The 22,500-nt window shown below is 42.5% G+C and overlaps 1 protein-coding gene across 3 annotated transcripts in view; it reads right to left on the bottom strand.

The window, feature by feature from the left end:
* Positions 1 to 22,500, bottom strand: part of LOC123517520 — a 328,170-nt gene that overhangs the window by 276,455 nt on the left and 29,215 nt on the right. The gene's annotated exons all lie outside the window — the stretch shown is intronic.

Genomic DNA, 22,500 nt, shown 5'->3' with positions numbered 1-22,500 from the left:
CTGAGTTTTATTATTCATTCAAACAATATATTCCAGAAACAAAAATGAAAAACGAAAACACAAGAGGTTAAACAAAGCAAAAGAGAAAAGATGAATTTTCAACATAAACATAAAACGAACACACTCACAAACACAAACACACACAAAAAAAAAAAAAAAAAAACAGAAAAACAAAAAAAAAAAAAAAAAAAAAAAGATTAAACATGAGATGAAAGAACTCGATGCAAAAATAGACCAAAGAAAAGAGTAGATGAAAAATAAAATAAAGCAAACTGGAATAATTAAACGATGCAGACTCTATCGGGCTGTTGTTTGTGGGGAAAAGGGAAGGAAAGAGTGGATGCTGTTCCCCTACTCACGTAAATAGCCAAGGGAACTGTGGCCTGAGGGAGATAATAGTGGGGAGGGAGAGTGAGTCAGGGAATAACTGATAAGGAAGACTTGCTGGTGGTGGTGGTGGTGGTGGTGGTGGTGGGAGGAGGAGGAGGATGAGGATGAGGAGGAGGAGGAGGAGGATGTAGAATAGTAGTAGTAGTAGTAGTAGTGATGGTGGTGATGGTGGTGCTTGGGAGTGGTGGTGATGGTGGGGTTCAGGAAGAGCAGGAAGAGGAGGAGAGTAAGAAAAAGAAAGATCAGGTATATGAATTTTTGAAAATGACCAAAACGTGTGTCGAGAAGGAAGAGAGTTGTCGACATGAAAGAAAAATAACGAAAAAAAAAAACAAGAAGTTGAGATACGTGGATTAAAATATAACTTATCTAGCTGCCTGGTGCTCAACATTTCTCTCCAGACTGAACAGAGGGAGAAAAGACACGAGTTTTCCCTCACAATACTGAAATCACACGACTTTCGAATGAGTTTAAAGAGCAACATTACACCAACACATCTTTAACTCCTTTAGTACAATGACGCATTTCATATTTATTTTGCTTACTATTTGGTGATCTTATACAGCTTATGTGGGGGATTAAGGTTGTGAAGTCTGTGGCCATTAATCTTCTGACCTCCATATACCCTTCCTTATGTCAATGAACTGGTCTAGTCGAACACAAATTCAAGGTAAAAAGTGTCACAGTTTTCAAGAGATTAATTTCACTCATAATCAAATTCAGTTCCATAAAACATCGAAAATCCACTCCTAGGAAGGAAAACAAACATAGAAAGTAAAAGAGGAAGAAACCTCCCTATGTAGCTAGAAATAGGTCAGTATATCAACCACTCAACTTGAAATATGGGAGTAGCAAGTTCCCACATCAGTGAAATTCAATCCAGCGTACCCTGAATGTACCTTAGCATGACTCAAGGTCGCAAATAAAAACATCTGTGTAAACATGAGGGAGTCTGAAGTGATAGTATCGTGTCTATATTCGGGGCTTTGAGTAGCTTATCATAACTTCTAACACCTTCTCCTTCATGTTCCAGCAAGTTTGTCATAATGAGCACCCTCTCACTTATGATATCCTCAGACCAAGAGAGAGAAAAAAAATGTAAAAAATGACTACAAATTTTAGTCTTATAGTACTCGATCCAGTGACGAAGCAAAGGTGGAAAAGGCCTAATTTCACCAAAGACTGGTAACATTATCCGACGATAGGGTGTCTTTTGTGTTTCCCGGCCCTGGCATGAGTACAGGAACAGATAAATGACAATGAAAGGAGTAAGAGAATGAATAAAAAAAAAAAACTAAAACAATATGAATCTAAAGTACTGAGAAAAAAAAACAGAAATAAAAGGTGTAGAAGCAGTCAGGAGTCACTAAGTAGAGCAAGAGAATGAAGACACTGAAAAACACAACTATTCAGAAAAAGAAAAAAAGAAATTGAAAGAATGAAAAGGAGAATGGAAAAAAAAGGAAGGTGATGAGAACCTGCATGTCACAAAAGAAAGACAAATACAAAAGGAATAGGAAGAAACGTAAATTGAGGATATAAAAAGTAGGAGGAAGTGGAAGAGAGGAAGAAAGGAAGGAAGGAAGGAAGGAGGAGGAGGAGGAGGAGGAGGAGGAGGAGGAGGAGGAGGAGGAGGAGGAGGAGGAGGAGGAGGAGGAGGAGGGAGGGATGGGGGGAAGAGTTACGAAGCTTATAACGGGTTTCAATTTAACTTTATGAACTTAATGATGTACAGCGGAGAGTCTTCAAAGGGAGTCGGCGGGAGTCCTTGTAATTCCTGAGGCTCTTTTCAGGGCGGCTCCTCACTACCGGATTTGTAAAAGGTAAAAATATGAGGCGCGGTTCACCTCCTGCAGCTACTTAAATTGGGAGGGTGTGAGTAATGGCTAGAGATAATAATGAATAAAAAAGAAAATGATAAAAATAATAATGAAGACAAAAACCACAAAATTGTTAAGAGCGTGCGAGTATCGGCGGAAAATATGAGGTAAAATTAAAGGAATAATTACCAGACTGGAACCGCAAGCAAAGGAGAAAGTGAAGGATGGAGGAAAATATGAAGGGATACAAGCACAAAATAATACTGAAGGTAAGGCCGCTAAATGTGAAGTGCGTGACCAATGATAGATAAACGTATATTGAAACATCAGTGGAAACGAAAAAAAAAAAAAAAAAAAAGAAACCAGCCATTATTTACTGCCGCATATAAACTTATTTAGTAAAAGCTTACCGTAACGTATAAACACACACACTGAAATATTACCAGCTCAAGACTCCCTGCAGCTCGTTAGCAAGGATCAGGTGCACTTATCGATAAGATTAAAAGATTAGAAAACATTTAAACATTATACTTTAAGATATTTTAGCGTATATATATATATATATATATATATATATATATATATATATATATATATATATATATATATATATATATATATATATATATATATATATATATATAATTTTAAAAGTATCTGAGATTTTACCCCTTAAAAATATTCACCAAATCGCACCATGAAAAATTATAAGACGGTTTTTTGACGCATGTGAGTTAGAAGGCGAAGGTACTGCATATAAAGTCTCTGTGGCGATGTGAGGTGGGACTGGGATGGGATTTGTAGGTCCTGGAAAGGACACACATCTGGACCTGTTCTTAATGTCTGTGCTCTATCTCATTTCAGCAGTTAACCAGTTCATTCTTGATACTTAAACTGACGGTAATATGACGCATTCATCGTTTTCTACAGAGGATACATGCTTCCCAGTGAAGATTACTTCTAGGGTTTGTCTTCTTTCATTTATTACGAAATGGCTCGGTGTTATTGATTGATTAAATGTCTGATTGGTAAGTTTGGTACAGTTTCCCTTTCTCATATGGAGTTAAATGTTTACTAACCAGATATGCTTCCATGTGTTTGTATTCCACGATAATGAAGAATACATTGCCCTTTGTACATGCATACCCACGAGAAAGAAGAAAGACTACACTGGTAAAGAGCTTCTGGTTGATAGCATATCTTATTTACTTCTATGTATTCTAGGCTATAAAAAAACAAAAAAATCTTATGTATAAAGACTGCAATGCCAGACTAATATTAACTATAAAACTAGAATGCGAACCTGAGAAAAAAAAAAGAAATCTACTATGAGATCTACTTTTGAAGAGAAACAACCTGAAAAAAATAACTTCCTCTAAATATTAAATCCATATCCATCCAGAAAACAGATGCATAAACCAGCAGAGACCCTCGTGACCCACGCCTCCAGTGCTGCCGGCTAAGGCCTCGCCAGTCTTGTGTGCCCTGGCCTAGTTTGCTCACACACTAGACTTCACCCTGACTGGCGCCGAGTTGAACACACCAGCCAGCCTTCTTGTAAGATATATAGCAATACATATAGATAGAAAGACAGATAAGTAGGAAGTACAACATGACCAGAAGCAGAAATAACAATCCAGACATAAACAGCCATGACAATAACTATAACCTTCAAGACAATTGTTTCTGAGTTTTGGGTAATTCTATATCGATCTTTAAGGGAACTGGCATTTCAAGTGGACCTTTTTTAATCTTTTGTTGCCCTTGGCTGGTTTTCCCTCTTGCGTAAAAAAAAAAAAAAAACTTTTTCCCACTCCAGCATGACTCATCTCAGAAGGGAGTCACATTCACCACCTACATAGTGTTCCATCCTTCCCTTCTTCCTTTCCTTCCATGCAAGCTGCTCACAACCCGTCCATCCATATCCATTCCCCGGCATCACAGTCACGCTCGCGACATCGATAAGGGAGCCTCGACTTCCGTAATAATGAGGAATTACACGTCATAGGGCGCTTCATGTGTCTTCCTTAATTAACCCTCATATACAGGTGTCTGTGTACGTGTGTGCATATATGTATGTGTGTGCATGTAGGTGTAAATATCAGCAGGGAGCAATAAGGAAAAGAATAAGTGGTTAGTTAATTCATGGCCACACACACGAGGCCTCACCCGGGAGTGGCCGCGTCCAGCCCAAGGTGAGTGGCCCTTTAAAGAACCTCCAGCCAGGCTCACGTGCATGTCCCAGGTGTCTAGTGATGCTGGGGCTACGTCGGGTGAGGGGGGAAAGAACAGTGATGAGGCTTGGCACGGATGTTTAAGACTGGCATATACATTACTCTATTATGCAACGGTGGTGTCTTGTGATATAGTCGATATAATGATGATTGTGGTAGTACAAGAAGAATTATAAAAACAAGTGGTGATAATTTCAATTCATATTTACAATGGGATGTCGTTATGTCTTGGCTTTTACTAGGAACACCACCAACATCCCACACACTCACACACTTAAGAATTACGTTGATAGATAATAGAATTCAAGCGGAAGAAAATAAGCACTGGAAAAAAAAAGAATATAATAAGATAGAGGCCATGTAGTATTCAATCAAAGGTGAAGGATAAAATTCATATGAAACTAGGCGAAACAGAGACAGAGAACAAAAAGGAGACGGAGATAAAAAGAAAGAAAAGATGAAAAAAATAAAAGAGGCGAAAGGAGAAGATAGGGAAGGAAGTGTAGAAAATAAGGAGAAGAGGAAAGGCGTGAGGAAGGCGTTGCAGTGAAGTGAAGGGGAAGATGTGTGAAGATGAGGAAGAGGGAGTGGTAGAATGAAGTGAAGGAGAAGAGTTTTGGAGATGAGGAAGTGATGGGTGAGATAACACGCAGTATTAGGTGGTGATGGAGAGAGAGAGAGAGAGAGAGAGAGAGAGAGAGAGAGAGAGAGAGAGAGAGAGAGAGAGAGAGAGAGAGAGAGAGAGAGAGAGAGAGAGAGAGAGAGAGAGAGAGAGAGAGAGAGAGAGAGAGAGAGAGAGAGAGAGAGAGAGAGAGATTGGACGCTCCTTATGAAAGTGAGAGAACTATGAAATACAAGAAAAAAGAAAAAATGACAAGGAAGAAGACATTTAATAGTGAAAAATAATGATACAGGTAAAAATATGAAGGAAAAAACACCAATATTTGCAAGATACTGATTTTATATAACACTCAATCACTCTACACACGCACTTCAAGGCACCAAGAATATGACATAACCCTAAAATCCTCCTTCTAGAGTGATCAAGCCGAGAAGGAGATGGGAGGAAGCAGTTGGTCGGTCCAGTGTTCGGCGTCTAGCTCCCCAACACAAATAGTAATGCCAGTAGGAATAATGAAAATAACAGAAGAAAAAAAGAAGAAAAAAAACATTCGTCTGGCTGCTGTAAAGATTTCCCAAACGGCAGCTCGAGGGAGGCCTTTATGGATTACCAATTCCCATTCATCCCAAAACTGGTGGATGGGGTGAGGGGGTGAGGGGATGAGGAGGAACGGAGAGACGGGGAGGGATGGTGAGAGACCGGGTGAGGCCTAGAGCGAGAGGGCAAAGCTGTGTGTGTGTGTGTGTGTGTGTGTGTGTGTGTGTGTGTGTGTGTGTGTGTGTGTGTGTTTGTGTGATGATGCTCGTAACCCACTTCTGCAGTTAGTTAACTTTCCTTTTCCTTCTTTTCCTGTAGTTTTCTTCATTATCTATCATCTGCACAATATCACAAGCATCCTCACCATTCTGCTATCACCATCATCATAGACAGCACAGAAGGTACAGGTGCTTCCAATATCACCACGGCACCACCATCCCGACACCTACATCATCACCATACGCCCCGCTCGCCCCTTGGAAGCAGGCTGGTCGGTGGTATAATTATTATCCTTCTTTACTTAATAAGGCAGCACGCGCAGGCAGGCGAGTCATGGGGAGAGGTAATGAGCGCGGCTGTTGACAGGTGGAATATTAGGTCTGGTGCCGCGGACGTGATCACCACCCGGCAAGGTGTGGCGACGTGTGACGAACCCCAGGTGTGTGTGTGTGTGTGTGTGTGTGTGTGTGTGTGTGTGTGTGTGTGTGTGTGTGTGTGTGTGTGTGTGTTGTCTCTTTTATTAGTTTACCATGTTCGTGTATTCGTAAATGCATGCATGATATAGTTATTACGTATGCATGCTCTTTCTTTACGTCTGCAAATATGAGTGCACGGGCAGCTAGTCGTAATCAAGTGCAGTTTCACACACACACACACACACACACACACACACACACACACACACACACACACACACACACACACACACACACACACACACACACACACACACACACACACACACACACACACACACACACACACACACACACACACACACACACACACACACACACACACACACACACACACACACACACACACACACACACCATCGCCATACCACCACCACAACAACAATAACATTGGAAATGAAACGAAACTTTCTTGTGCCCCATGTTACAAAATTTCCAAGGCGTGAAAAATGAGGAGGCCAGCGAGACTATTTAAAAACAAAAGCGAGAGAGAAATTAAAGACAAAACAATGACAAACACCAGTAGCAGCACCACCACCCCACCACTCACATCAACAACAGCAGCAACGGCAACAGCACGAACTTCTCACACGAGTTTGGAAATTTATACTGTATGAAAACAGGGCCGGGCTATCCTGACAAACACCCGGGCGCTGAGTTAGTGGGCGCACACTTTCCTCATTACCCTCAGACCGATAGAGGCGCGCCTACATCTCACATTCACGCCCGCCCGACGGCCATAAAACTGATTTAAGGATTATTACAACGGGACTAAGGAAGGCACATTTTCTCCTTACCAAATTTTCTATCGCCCATGAATCGCTAATGACTCTGATTTATTAATACTCAGGTCGGCACCACCAGTTGGTTTAGAGGCCTGCCGTCTGTTATCCTGAGCGGTGACGGTGGTGGCGGTGGTGGTAGTGGCTGGGCGGCAGGTGAGCCTCCCCAGGTGTATCGGTAATCAATGGAGGAGTTCATGGGAGTTGGTGGGAATCGGAGTGATATTTGCCGTGCCGCCCTCAGCAAGGCCTTCTCGCTCTCCACGCGTGCCTCGGCCAAGGGCTGTTCGTGCTCTCGTGTAACTTTCCAATTTGTTTCCCGCCATTAGCGTGTTGTCTTGATTGCCTCTTGACACAAAGGTTACTTGCACTCTTGATTGTATTTCCTTTACTTTGAAAACTTCTTTCTTTTACTTCTATTGCGATGAATTGGTTAAGTTTGCTCGGGTGTTTCTTCATAATGAAATGAAATCCCATCTGAGATTTCTTAATCAAATTTCATCATGTGAAACATACACGATGTTATGGTGTTTGTGCGACATAAGATAAAAGAATGCAAGTCGCTTCCTATGTAGTTATCAAAGTGATGGCCACACTGCTAATGACAATCTAAGATAAATCCTTCAGATGAAAATAAAACAGGAAACATTTTGTATCAATACTTGTCAAGAGTACAGATGTTAAGAATGGATGTTTTAATCATATTGATGTTGTGTTGTAATTTTCGTTTACTTGCATTCTGAAAGAGCAGTTTCCTGTTTCTCTATTAGCTTGCAATGCGGTCACGCTGCATCACGCTGCAGTTATATCTAACTGATGATGATGCGAAAGTTTAATCAGTTATAGAAACGTAATAGGGAAAAACAAGCAGCTGAGTACAAAATCAACTATAGTACTGACAGTAGTTAAAATTTACTTTCACTCTATCCAAGACATCACGGTAACAAAGCCAGCTTATGTTAGGCCTAACCAAAAATGTCCCATAGGCTGTGTGTGTGAGTGTGTGTCGATAGTTATAGACAGCAGAAGGCTGAAATGCCACCTACCAAGCCGGCCGCTTTTCTTCGCATTGTGGCGGTCCTGAGGCAGCAGGCCGAGTTTATGGTCCAGTCCTTTATCTGGGGCTCCAGCGACTCCACGTTCAGCCTCTACTGCTTCTATGTTACATTTCTCAATATTTATGACCACAGGAAATGCTTAAGGGGACCTAACAGTCCAGCCTCTGCCCAGCATCTTCCTCTCGCCACAAGGAAATTTCCATAGAGGCAGGGCGAGGGCCGAGAGGAAAGAGAGGAAAGGACGAGGTCTTCTCACAGCAAGCAAGTTTATTGCCTTCAGAAAACATAGATGTGTATCGGGAAGTAATTAAAAAAAAACTTTTTATCATTAAATTAGTTGGGCGACGTTCTGAGATTTATTTTTCTATTTAGCAAGTCAGAATATTCCTGGAACGACGCTCGCTGGAAATTGTGCCAAAAAATCACGACGGAATTGCGACGAGATAAACAATTTGCATAGACTCCAAAGTGCAAGTATTTAAACGCCTTTGACCAAGTTTTCACCGTGGAGTTCGAATACCGACGTGTCTTCCTCGTCGTCTTTATCTCACTGAAGAAAATGTTTGACGAGGACGAAAATGTTCAATACAAGTGAAAACAACTAATTACATGTGTGCAATTTGTTGCCTCTGGAGGTGCCATCCCTCTCATACCCTTCCCGTCAACCACTTACACACACACACACACAAACACACACACAAAAAAACAGGAAACACACACCGCGTAGTGTAGTGGTTAGCACGCTCGACTCACAATCGAGAGGGTCGGGTTCGAGTCCAGGTAAGCGGCAAGGCAAATGGGCAAGCCTCTTAATGTGTGGCCCCTGTTTACCTAGCAGTAAATAGGTAAGGGATGTAACTCAAGGGGTTGTGGCCTCGCTTTTCTGGTGTGTGGAGTGTGCTGTGGTCTCAGTCCTACCCGAAGATCGGTCTATGAGCTCTGACCTCGCTCCGTAATGGGGAAGACTGGCTGGATGACCAGCAGACGACCGAGGTGAATTACACACACACATACACACACACACACACACACACACACACACACACACACACACACACACACACACACACACACACACACACATATATATATATATATATATATATATATATATATATATATATATATATATATATATATATATATATATATATATATATATATATATTCAGGATCAATACACGTTTCATCCACTCCAATAGGCTTTGCACAACTAAAAAATAAAAAAAAATTCCCACCGATATCAACAAAACATTTTAGAAATTTTTTCGAAAACACATATAATAAAATTACTGGAATATTAATTTTGATCCTCTATAAACTATTTTCATTGGCATTATAAAACGTTACAAAATACGATATAGCTGTTGATGTAAAGCGCATTTTTTTGCGTATCTGTTTGATTCATCACTGCATTTTGTCATGGACTCATCTCACCGACACTTCATCCGAATTATTTATTATTTTCAAGTAATAAATTCTGAAATGATTAGTGCAGTGAAACAAAGGTTGTTTTGTTGGCGTCCCGGTACTCGGCGCTACAGTTTTACACTATTATGAAGTCATTTTCTGTCATCAGCTACTCTACATAAATACGTGAAGGATTTTTTTTTTTATGCAACTGAACATCATTGAATGATATGTGAATACCGGCCATTTGTATGCCAGGAAAACTCTTAAACTTCCTACTGTGTGTTCAGCCTCTCTCCTGTCGCTCCCGCCCCTTGCGGCACAATGCCTCACGTGAACACCGCCGGGAAGTAGCCGCGGGCGGGCAGGTGTGGCGGTCATGCTGTCTTTCGGGGGAAGACATTTCATCTGACTCAGATGAGGCTAAGAAGAACCGCGAAAACCACGTTTCCAACCACATCACGAGCCACACCACCACCATTACCGACCACAGCCATCAGCCATCCACCGCCAACACCACACCATGAACAGCTTTCCCCCACCACACAGCAGGGGCACAAGAGCCACCATTCGTCACCTACCCCTGGAGCGCCGTCAGGAGGCCGCTAAGATACACTACGAGTCTCAGCTTCTTTGCCTCTCTCCTTTGTCACCACGTGCCGTAACTTTCCGGCCCGCCCACCACCACCACCACCACCACCACCACCACCACCACTACACCTGCATGCCTCACAACCATTGCCATCCACAGTAAATATTGACGCACGTGGAATGAGGTGCGCGCACACACACACACACACACACACACACACACACACACACACACACACACACACACACACACACACACACACACACACACACACACACACACACACACTCTCTCTCTCTCTCTCTCTCTCTCTCTCTATTAAATGTCACGTAGCATCAGTTTTCCAGCAAAAAATAATATAAAATAAAGACAATAGAGGAAATATAAACAAATACCACTTTCGCAGACTTCAATTTAACTTTTTAAACATTTTCTTTAGTGCTTATTTTTTTTCTATCTTATTTTTTGAGTTGGTGGAGAGAGTAGTGGTGGGTTATTTTGTGGTTCAGGTGGACCATAAATGTTTACGAGTGTGATCAGCGGCCCCGAGGCGAACCCCTGCAGGAGAAACAAGGAAATAATATATAGATGGAACGGAAGAGCAGCAAAGAGGAACAACCAAAAAAGTACTATAGTAAACATCCACCGACAAGAGTACAAAAACATAAAAAAGAAATATAAATAAAAATAAATAAGCTTTCGTTTTTGACACATATCGCAATTGACACAAGTAATCCATCACGCATTCTGAACACTGACATACATATATATTGCTAAAACTACTGTATAAGCTACTGAAATTAGCAATACCTCCACTAATGACGACGTACTACTTCTACTACTACAACTATTACATCTATACCCATCACTACAAACATTTCCATATCAAGAGAAAAAGTCTACATATATTCAGATTCACAGTTCAAATCACACTTCTTACATTACGGTAGGGAGGATCATTAACACAAATTCACATGTAACACAGCACAACCATCTCGAGGTCTGGAGCGAGTATAGCCCGGTCGTGGTGGTGGCGATGGAGACTTCTGGCGGGTCATCGTGTAGAGAGGGAAGTGGACGAGGGTTTTATGGGAGGGAGTTTCTAAGAATACGGCAGCGACAATCGATTGAGAGAGAGAGAGAGAGAGAGAGAGAGAGAGAGAGAGAGAGAGAGAGAGAGAGAGAGAGAGAGAGAGAGAGAGAGAGAGAGAGAGAGAGAGAGAGAGAGAGAGAGAGAGAGAGAGAGAGAGAGAGAGAGAGAGAGAGAGAGAGAGAGAGCATTCCAATAGAATCAATAATAAAGTTCCATAATTCAGTCACTATTTTTTCTTGAAGGGTAAACAGAAAAAAAAAGATACTAACGAGACTCATTAATGAAGCATAAACATATGAGCATATGATATTATTACCACACACACACACACACACACACACACACACACACACACACACTGATATTCTTAATTCCATATACCATACTAATCTCTCTCTCTCTCTCTCTCTCTCTCTCTCTCTCTCACCTCCCAACACGCGACGCCTGAAGGTTTCATCTCAATTATATTTTACGACACCCTTCAGCTCGCCCTCACTCGCCCTTAAAAACCACGGAGAGACTTAAATAATCCGACGCTCGTAATCTTAAGCTAGAAATTATAAACGGCTCGGGGTTCACCGGGGTCGGCCTTAGGGGAACGTACTTTACAGTTTCCCATTTTTTTTTATGAACTCGAGTTGCGAATTCATTTTTTGGAGCATCAAGATTAATTATTCCTTTGATGTATATTGAAGTACGCGCTGGAAAACGGGACATGTTGGTAGTAAATATATGATTGAGTAGCGATTAATTCTTGCGATTATACGTATTATTTAGTGAGTGGATGAGTGGTAACATACATGCATTTCAGTGTAGTGCTTTTGATTCATATTTGTTAGGGTCCCGCTGCTGTAGTTATATGGAATGGTGCTGTGTGCTGTGGTGTTGCTTGTGTTATTGCTGTTGCTGGTGATTCATTTATGTTGTTCAGCTTGATGGGATTAAATCAATACCCAGTAGTGTTATGTTGGTACTCTATACTAGCACTGCGACCACCATTACTGCCTTTACTACTCATTGCTACTTATTACCATAACACAATTACCATTAACCCTTCAGTATTATGCTACGTTTTCATATTCATTCTGGTTATTATTAGATGATTTTATACAGCTTCAGAAACTTATGTGGGGATTAAAATAGGGAAAACTGTGTGCATTAATCTTTTGACCTCCAAAGATCCCTCCTAATGAAAATAAAATCATCTAACCACACCGAAAAATAATGTTAATGCGTCTGAGTAATGAAGGGGTTAATATTGCGACATTATGCGACTCGTACTATTACTCTACTATTCATACCACTATTATCACCATCACGTCACTCAGCACAAAAGGAACAAACAACAACAAAAACAACAACAACAACAATAACAACAACAATAACAACAAAAAACACTTTCCAGACTCTTACTGCTGCTACTGTTGTTAAAAATCATGACAACAGAGTAAAAAAGCGAAAGATGCAGGGACGGGATAAAATAAAAGGGAAAAATCTCGGAGAACATTGAGGCTGGTGAACATCGTCGTTGGCGTTAATGAGGCCGACGACCTGTCTTCCGAAGGACACTCGAGAAAACGTCGTGAGGGCGTGGACTGAATAACTGCTTTAGTGCTGGTGGTGGCGGTGGTGTTCGGGGTGGTGATGGGGACAGTAGTAGTAGTAGTAGTAGTAGTAGTAGTAGTAGTAGTAGTAGTAGTAGTAACGGTAGTAGTAGTAGTAGTAGTAGTAGTAGTAGTAGTAGTAGTAGTAGTAGTAGTAGTAGTAGTAGTAGTAGTAGTAGTAGTAATGGCAGTAGTAGTAGTAGTAGTAGTAGTAGTAGTAGTAGTAGTAGCAGCAGTAGCAGCAGTAGTAGTAATAGTAGTAGCAGCAGCAATTAGTAGTAGTAGTAGTAGTTGTGGTGGGGGCTATAGCAGTAGTACCAACAATTGCAATAACACCAGTACGACCACTAACAGCAGCAGCAGCAGCAGCACTAGCACCAGCAGTGTACAGTGAAGCAAGGACGTAAAATCAAATCAAATGCTAATGCACGTTCGTCTGCATGCCATGAATAGCAACACTTTGCCAGCAATGTCCGCATGGTTTCCGGCAACTCAATCTTCTCCAAGAAACACACGCCACGACTTCCACTTGGCAGCTATTTTTATGTATATACACTCAGGAAATCTTACAGCGAAAATAACGAAGTTGCAATCCACTTCAAGTACAATGAAAGAGCTAAGGAAATGTGTGGAGGAATAGAGCCAGAGGGAGAAAGAGAAAAGTCATTCGTGTTTTCAGGGCCTGGTCTCTGTCCCTTTCTCCCTTCTCGAGAACGGCTCCCTTAAGACCTTACTATCGTTTTTCTAACCTATATCTGCGGCCCAAGCGGCTTCTCCCCCTCCCCTTTCTTGTCCTCCTCCACTATTGTCTCGCGAGCCGCCCCGCCGCCGGAGACGCAGTTACACTCTTCGGAACATAAGACTGTCGAGGACGTGACGCACAGCCCTGCCTCTCCTCCACTCTCTAACATCTGTATTTTCCAGTTTAATCTCCACGCCTTAGGAGCCTCGACTTTTATTCTGCCTCGCTCCCAAAGCCCCGTCAGCGCTCGGACAGTTCCAAATTACCGTTCAGAGAAATTTCCTCCCATTTTCCCTTCCAGTTGGTCCCTTAGAGGATGTGTCAGGACTAACGCGGACGACCGACATTTATTTACACTCGAATTGTAACTCGCCATATCTGTCCAGGACTCAGAGTTACTTCCTATCGCACACTGAGTTCAGGAAGAGGAGCGGGGAAGGGGTGAGGGAATGGGGGAAGGGGAGAATGGTTGTGTGTGTGTGTGTGTGTGTGTGTGTGAAGGAGGGTGTTGAGGCAGGGAAGAGCGGAGGTGAAACGAATGAGGGGAAAGGAGAAGAGAGGAGTTTGAGGATGAAGTTTGTGGTTGGTTTGAAAGAGTAGCGTCAATCACGAGAAAGGGAAGTTATGAAGAAAGAGTGAAATATACCCATTATTTACATTTTTGGGTCTTATACATTGTTCAACATCAATACAAGATTGAAAGGAACACCAATATTAACAACGATTAAGTATGACTACTACTACTACTACTACTACTACTACTACTACTACTACTACTACTACTACTACTACTACTATTACTACTACTACTACTACTACTATTATTACCAGTAGTTTTACGTAGGAGAACAAATAGTTAAGATACGTCAAAAATAACTAAACAGGAAAAGAAAAATATATAGCAAGCGAAATCAAAACTTCCATATAACAAGAAATAAAACATATACAAACATGTGTTAAAGCAAGAGAGAGAGAGAGAGAGAGAGAGAGAGAGAGAGAGAGAGAGAGAGAGAGAGAGAGAGAGAGAGAGAGAACTTAAGCCACAGGAAGGGAAAATGGGAAAGGTATTCAGGGACAAAAATATGAAGGCAAGGTGTGGTACAGAGAGGAGGAGGAGGAAGAGGAAGGAGGAGGAGGAGGAGGAGGAGGAGGAGGAGGAGGAGGAGGAGGAGGAGGGAGAAAAGAAGACAACAACGACTAACGGTAGAAGAGAGGAGGGGGGAACGGAAAGTACAGGAGTAAAAGAGAAGCAAAAGTTCATTCTTCCTCTTGTTTACTGGAGGGCGAGTGGGAGGGAGGAAAGGAGAGGGAAGGGCATTAGGCTTACCTCTGTGACATTAACACGAGTCTTAGCGCGCTGGCTGTGTGGCGTCACCAAACTTACGACCTCCAGAAGCTTTGCCCGGCTTGTCATATTTGTGTATTCTAATTCGTCTTCTTTATTTACCTCAGCTGACTCGACAAACATCTCACATTATTCAATCTCAGTTTTCTTTTTTTTTTTTTTTTTCTTCACTCTATCTACATATATGTATTTTTTTTTTTCAATGGTTGCACTGCATATTTTCCATCTACTTTCCTTTTTCGATAACCGTTATCTGCTCTTTCTTTTCTTCTCCTCACTTTTTCGTTTTACTATTTTTCTGATGGTTTTTTTTTAATATAATAGGGAAACCCGGTTAAGAACAATTAAAAACTGTGATTAAAAATAGAATAAAAAAAAACGGCCCACTGAGGTGCCGGTTCCCAAACAAGTTGAAGGTAATAAGATTAAAAGGAGGCTCGCAGGATGGCAAAGGAGTCATCTTTTTCTTTTCTGATATCCGTTCCGTATATCTTTTCTTCCTGTACATTTGTTTTACATACACAACAGACACGTGTATTTTTTTATTACGTAAAATATCTCCAAATAAAACTAAAATCCTTATAGTCACGTACAAAACAGTATCTAATCTAACAAAACCCCTCAACAAACGTCTTAGGCAAAACTCAACTCTCTTTCATTTATCATCTTTTCAATTTATGGGACGCAAGAAGCCGTGTCACACTCTGAGGGAAGGCAGAAAACAAGGTGTAATGTGCCCCGCCCTGTCCTCGCCGCCAGCACCCCGCCCAGCCTTGCCCCGCTCCGCTGCCCTCGCTCATCCACAGTGTCAAATTCATCAGTTCGAATGTTTGGTGTAAATGATGAGTCGGTCACTTCATTTCACCCCCGCGAGCCATTACTGTCCTGCGCCGGCGAGTTATGGGTCCGCAGGGGTACCATTCAAGGCGACGAAAGTAGGGTAAGAGGGAAGGTGATAGGCGGCGTGGAAAGGCGGAGAGGAAACTAGCGAAGGGAGGGAGTAAATGTAGATACAATGAATGATAAAATGGAAACACTATAGAAGAAAAAAAAAAAAAAAACTGAAAGTGTAAATAAATATATAAAAAAATAGTAAAGTATTCTGAATGCATAGAAAACTGATCATTTTCTGAAAAAAAAATGTTGACACACACACACACACACACACACACACACACACACACACACACACACACACACACACACACACAATTTTATATTTTCATCTCAGTCTTATACTAGAGCTGAGTTTTTTTTCTTACAACAGTTCATACAGAGGAAAGGCACAAGAATGAGGAAAATTACGTAAAGGGAGCAGACACGAATGAAAATAGAGTAAAAGTTTGGCTGAGGAGATGGTACTGGTGGTGATGGTGGTGGTTGTGGCGGCCATGGTGGCGGTGGTAGTGGTGGTATTGACGGTGGTGGTAAGGATGAGAGTGCATGGCGGTGATGGAAGAAGTGATGGAGGGTACATTGAGGCACTGCGGAGGGAAGGGTAAGGGGATGATGGGATAGAGAGTTGGAGGGAGGCAAGGAGTGACGGGATGCAGGATGGAGGAGGATGCGAGGTGATGCAAAAATTCCATTGTCGAGTGAAGATTGGATGGTATTGGTAGTATTATGGTCTTTGAAGGGGAAGAAAATGGGTAGGATATACAAAAAAAATAAAAACAAGTGTATAAGCCTTAAAATTTGTCCAAACGTACACACAAACACACACACACACACACAGAAGAAAACAAGGATAATGACACTATAATAAAACAAGAAGATAGCTTACATAACACACATATAAGAAAAAAAAAAGAAAAAAAAAATCCTCTCGCATCCTTTCACCCATTTTTTCCCCTCAAGATGGAAACCCACTCTTACCACCACGACATCCCCTCTCCCTCAGCTCTCCTACCCGCGGGAATACAAGCTCAACTAATCTCTACAGTTCCTCCCTCGTCGTAGTCATCGCCCTTGTGCCTCCTTCCGTGTACACATAATTAATAAGCTTTTCTTTCCGCTCCGTGAATAAAAGATGACTCTTCCTCTGACCTCCATTCGGAATTCCAGCATCAGGTTTCCAAGAGAGAGAGAGAGAGAGAGAGAGGTTACATTACGCCTTTAGTAAGAGCGATAACAAACACCACTCTACACACACACACACACACACACACACACACACACACACCATGTCTTCCTTCCCTTTCCCCATTTGTTGTCATATATTTCTCTTCCGCACTTCCTCCACACGACTCTTCACCGCACTTCCTTCACAGCCACCCCCCAACCCTCTCTTTAGCCCGTATTCTGAAACGCTTTGCTCTCTCACCATCTCTGCTTTCCAAAGGCTCTAGTTGAAGATACTCGTGTTTTTAGGGGTGTCTTTATGGTTCTGGTGATAGATTGGCAAGATTTCTAGTTAATTAAAAGGATAAACTCTTGAAAACCTTGCTAGTTGTCCCTATGGCCTTGATAAAATTGTAGTTAGAGAGGAAGGCGCTTCTGAATACGTGCGTTTCTCTCACACTCTTTCTCTTTCTCTAACACTTTCTTCCCTCCTCCCTCTGCGTTATCTCCCCTCATCTCACCTATCGCTCCCCTTCCCTCGTCATCCTCGTCCTCCCAGGCAGTAAGCGGACGAAGATAAGTGAAACGGACTGGCCTGCTCCTTGATTTATTCTAATTGCCCCGTGAGGGTTACGTATGGGACGGCCGGCTGTCGATATTATCACCTGGGGAATATCTTAATGAGTGATTTACCTGCGCTCCGGCCATCTTCGGGAGAGGGGAGATGAAGCGGAGGAGGGAGGAAAAGCGAAGGATTGGAGGACTCTGCGTAAGAATGTAAGAATCAAGGTGTGTGTGTGTGTGTGTGTGTGTGTGTGTGTGTGTGTGTGTGTGTGTGTGTGTGTGTGTGTGTGTGTGTGTGTGTGTGTGTGTGTGTGTGTGTGTTTTGAAGTAGGGATTGGATTGTCGGTACAGGTTTTTCCCCTCGTTCTCCTTATCTTTATTTGTGTGTGTGTGTGTGTGTGTGTGTGTGTGTGTGTGTGTGTGTGTGCCAGGGTGATTAACACTTTCCCAGAAGGACGCAGGAAGCCATAACGCAGCGGTGGAGTACCAATGAGATTCACATGTTAATGCGCCGTAACTCGGGCACTGGGCTGGCTGAGGCCTCGCCGTAGTGATCCTTTCAAAAGATCCAATATTTGGGAGATGATTTAGCGAGCCATTGTAACGAAAACGCGCCATAAATAACTTTGGAAGGTGTCGAAACCCCCACTGAAGGACCATAATATTACCCGCACCCAAAGGGCCCAATCTCTTCTTTCTCTTCCTCCTTCTCGAGCTCATTCTTCCTTTTGGTATGAATATTATTCACAAAATCTTCCTCATTTTATCATCGTTCCCTTGCTCCACTTCTTCCTCTTCCTCTTCCTACTCCCCCCTCCCTCCTTCCTAGGGTAAGGACTCTCCTTTGATTCACGCAGGCCTTTTTTTACCTTAACTTTACGAGTAACTTAACGTCTGCTACATTCTTTCCTTGCGTATAACGACGGAAAAGAAGTGATTAACTTTCCTTGGCATTCCCTGGGTATCTCTCTGCCCATGAACACCCGCAAGGGAGAAACAACTACAGTAGCAGGGGAAGCAGCAGCGGCAGCAACCGTACACCAAGAGCAGCCGTAAGTCTGTCGTGTGAGCACCAACCCGATCTCTGAAATATTAGTAGGCCTACGTGCCGCCGAACTCCCCGTGGGATGAGACCTTCACCGAGGAGTGGTGATGGAGTGCTGGGAAGGCGAGGCAGGAGCAGCTCGAGGAAGGGGGAAGAACGGAAGATATTGTGGAGTGAAGGAGGCTGGTTTATCTTTAGTGTTGTAGTTATCACTAATATCAGTCACGTATCTAATATTTCTTTTCAGTGTAGTTTTTAATGTTAATCAAAACTATACATAAATCAATAAAGTTATATCAGCCTACTGTTATGAAGCCTTGCCAGTGCCACTCTGATCATTGATATCAATTTGGAAATATCTTTGATGTTACGTTTTGTGTGGCGCAGGTGAAGAGCACCTGTGTGTGTGTGTGTGTGTGTGTGTGTGTGTGTGTGTGTGTGTGTGTGTGTGTGTGTGTGTGTGTGTGTGTGTGTGTGTGTGTGTGTGTGTGTGTGTGTGTGTGTGTGTGTGTGTGTGTGTGTGTGTGTGTGTGTGTGTAGAGCAGAGCAAAAATAGAGATAATGACAGAGAATTCATTTAAGTCATAGAGAATCATGGATGCTCGTAAATATCGCAAATACACGTCTGTAAACACGCGTTGCTGTACGGCAGACTTGTACCAACAAATAAGGTTCAAGCCCACAATAACTCAAAACAAGAATATAAGAGCTTCGTTAGTGCTGGTGTCAACAATTTGAAGTAAGTGGGTTTTCAGTGTAGTGATGTCAGTCTAGTTTGAGTTGTTCTGCTTCTCTCCTTTCAAAACGAGGTCTAGTGGAGAGACGGTTTGAATGGATGGAATTCAGCTGTTCCCTGAGATAGGCAGTCTGAAGGCCAAGTAAGATAAATACCTTGATAATTGTATACCTCAGCAACATCTTTCTCCTCGCGATAAGATTCTTTGTACTCTCGTCCTCATCAACAACTCAATTCCTTCCCCAAACTGATGGTGTCCTGATGAAAAAAAAAAAAATACACAAGAAAGTAGCATCGATCACGAAGAGAAATGGGCCACTTGTCCATTCCCAGTCCAGAGAGACTTCCCTCCCCTCACATTACCAACATTCCCGTCCGGCGGGCAGGTGGAGGCAGCGCCTGGACGGGTACTCGGATACGTAAACCATAATTATGTTTTCCTGCCCTTATCTTGTGTAAATAAGCAAATGTTGTGAACATTGACTCCCATATCACTCCATAACAATCATGGTATATCAGTCTCACACATTTCCACCCAGGTGTACAAAATCCTTAGCAATATCTGAAGTAGCACATTATTCCTTCAGCAAAGATTCAAAAATCTTTTCCCTACCCTACTCTGCCATTACCTTCCTCTTGCCTCACTAGTGCATCCTTCCCTCTCTCATCTCCCTCACCCATGCACTCCATCCAATCTCGCGTCACCTGATACGCCAACTCGCACTCTAATCACTCACGCGTCCTCCTGTGCATCCCTTACCCCCGGCTGCTCTCCTCCCTCACCAGCACCCCGCAATTTCTGATAGGCAAAGGGAGGGAGCGAGGGAGGGCAAGGGGAGGAGGGAAGGAGCCCTGGGGAGCCATCCTTCAGAGCGTGTTGAGAGGCGCCGAGTGAGGGTCCGAGGGTAGCCTCCTCCTCCTCCTCCCTGTGATACCCTGCCTCATATTTACGGCTCCCGCAGGACCCTCGTGATACACTGGATAGAGACGCGTTTGTTGTACTTGTGTTTTTGTGGAACATCGACTGCAAGGAAATATTTACGTGGTGACTCGCCGTTCCAGTCTTGCCCTCGGCTCTTCTCTCCTCCTTTTTCTGGTTCTTTTTTTCTTATTTTATGTCTGTTATACAAGGACGTTGTTGCAAATATTTCAGCAGACACTGGAATCGTTGTCTACCTTTTTTTATTTATCTTTCTTTGTTGTGAGGCAGCTGTGTACTGGCCTGGCTGTGGGTGGGTTGGGTTGATCCGTGTCTCTGTTTGTCTGTTTGTCTGTTTGTCTATTTGTCGATTTGTTCAAAGGTTTTCTTGTTTGTTTAGCTGTTTGAGTTTATATGTTTATTTTTCTATGTCTGTATGTTTATGTGCTTGTCTGGTTTGCTTGGTCGTCTCTCTCTCTCTCTCTCTCTCTCTCTCTCTCTCTCTCTCTCTCTCTCTCTCTCTCTCTCTCTCTCTCTCAAAATAAAAGTTCACAAATAAACGTAATATATTCTTAAAGTATAAAACTGTCGAATAAAAAAAATTTCCTCTATTAAAAGAAATAAAGCAAACAAAATGACATACATAAATTACAAAAATATAAAAGAAAAAAAAAGAAAACGGTATCTTTGCTGTGGACAGAAGGAGAAGGAAAGGAAGAGAGTGGAGGAACAGAGTGGGGAGAAGAAGAGGGGGAGAGGAAGGGGCAGAATAAGAACGGGAGGAGGGAGATAAGAGCGGACTGGGATGAAAAGGAAAATGGAAGAGAGGGAGATGTGGGAATAGGAGCAAGACAATGGAGATAGGAATGGGTGGAGATGTAGGTGGAGGGAGACAGCGTGGATTAGAGCGGTACTTGGCTCAGGGTACACGAGGGCGACTCCACTCTTCCGCAAAAATGTGTACTTGTTTTAAAAGTTCATAATTATCTTGCTCATTGCAGTGGCTCGTTAAGTTTTTGGATCCGCACATAATTGTTGAAGTGAGAGAGTGAGACGGGCAGCTCAGGTACTCGTGAGAGGCGAAAAAAAATCAAAAGTCAAGTTATAAATATCCACAGCAATTATGAGAAAGTCCAACAATTCACTAACAGCAGTAGACTTTACATTAAACATAACAAAGACAGACAGGAAATACATTACAAAAAAATTGACACAAGCATATTTTTTTTTTCTTCTACGAGTCCAGAATTCTATTTTCCTTAGAATGATTCACTGTTAGCATTGCATTTATATTTACCCAGTTGCAATTCTATCCTTCTCTTTTTCCCTGCACGGCTTCCACTCGTACCCTTAAACAACACCCACGTCTTGCTACATCTTACTCACCATTCTACTCTCCTTGTCATTATTTATTGTTTACATTGTATTTCCATTTACAATTTATCCTTCTGCTTCCTATTCGGTCCTCACCTTTCAGAGATTCCACCCGTACCCTCAAACACACATTACTTTCTATAAATTCACCAACATTAATCTTTCCTAAGCATTGTATACTATTTTTCTTGCATTTCTATTTACCGTTTTGCCTTTCTCCTATTTCCTTGTCCCTTTTAAATCTCCAACGCTATCGCAGCTCCGACTCGTACCCTCAAATGCCCCTCCTCACTTTCTGCTCTCTTCGCCTGGTGCGCCAAACACTTTCCATCGTCCCCTCGCCGCCAACCAAGTCGCCACATTGATCACAGTCTCGGAAAAAGAACTGGTTTGTTGCTGTACTCCTGCCCCGCCCCATCTGGCCCGCAATGTCACTCTCCTCCGCTCCCTGTTATCTCTCCTTTTCATCGCAGTCACCTATTCCTTGCCTCCCTCCGGCGTTCCCCTCATCTGTTCTGAATGGCAGGGAAACTCTACGGCGTGAAACATATTTTTCATTATCAGGAATGATCGAGTTTTCAATTTCATCGGAGGATTCTGCTCGCTGTGCTGGACTGGGTCGGTGTGTTCCCTATTTTTCTTCTTATTTTTTCCTCTCCTCTCTCTCTCTCTCTCTCTCTCTCTCTCTCTCTCTCTCTCTCTCTCTCTCTTTTGGTTCTGGTACGTGCGGGATACCTGGGTCTGGGCTGCAGTATAGAGGAGGGAAGGAACGAGACGAGACAGGATGGTAGTAATGGAGAGGGACAAAAATTGAGGAGCTAAGGGAAGGTGAATAAAAAAAGTTGGTGTGTGTGTGTGTGTGTGTGTGTGTGTGTGT

The sequence above is a fragment of the Portunus trituberculatus genome, chromosome 42 (assembly GCF_017591435.1).
Source record: "Portunus trituberculatus isolate SZX2019 chromosome 42, ASM1759143v1, whole genome shotgun sequence".
Classification (NCBI taxonomy): domain Eukaryota; kingdom Metazoa; phylum Arthropoda; class Malacostraca; order Decapoda; family Portunidae; genus Portunus; species Portunus trituberculatus.
Note: the sequence above shows the minus strand (reverse complement) of the source record. Positions and strands in the feature narration are given on the sequence as shown.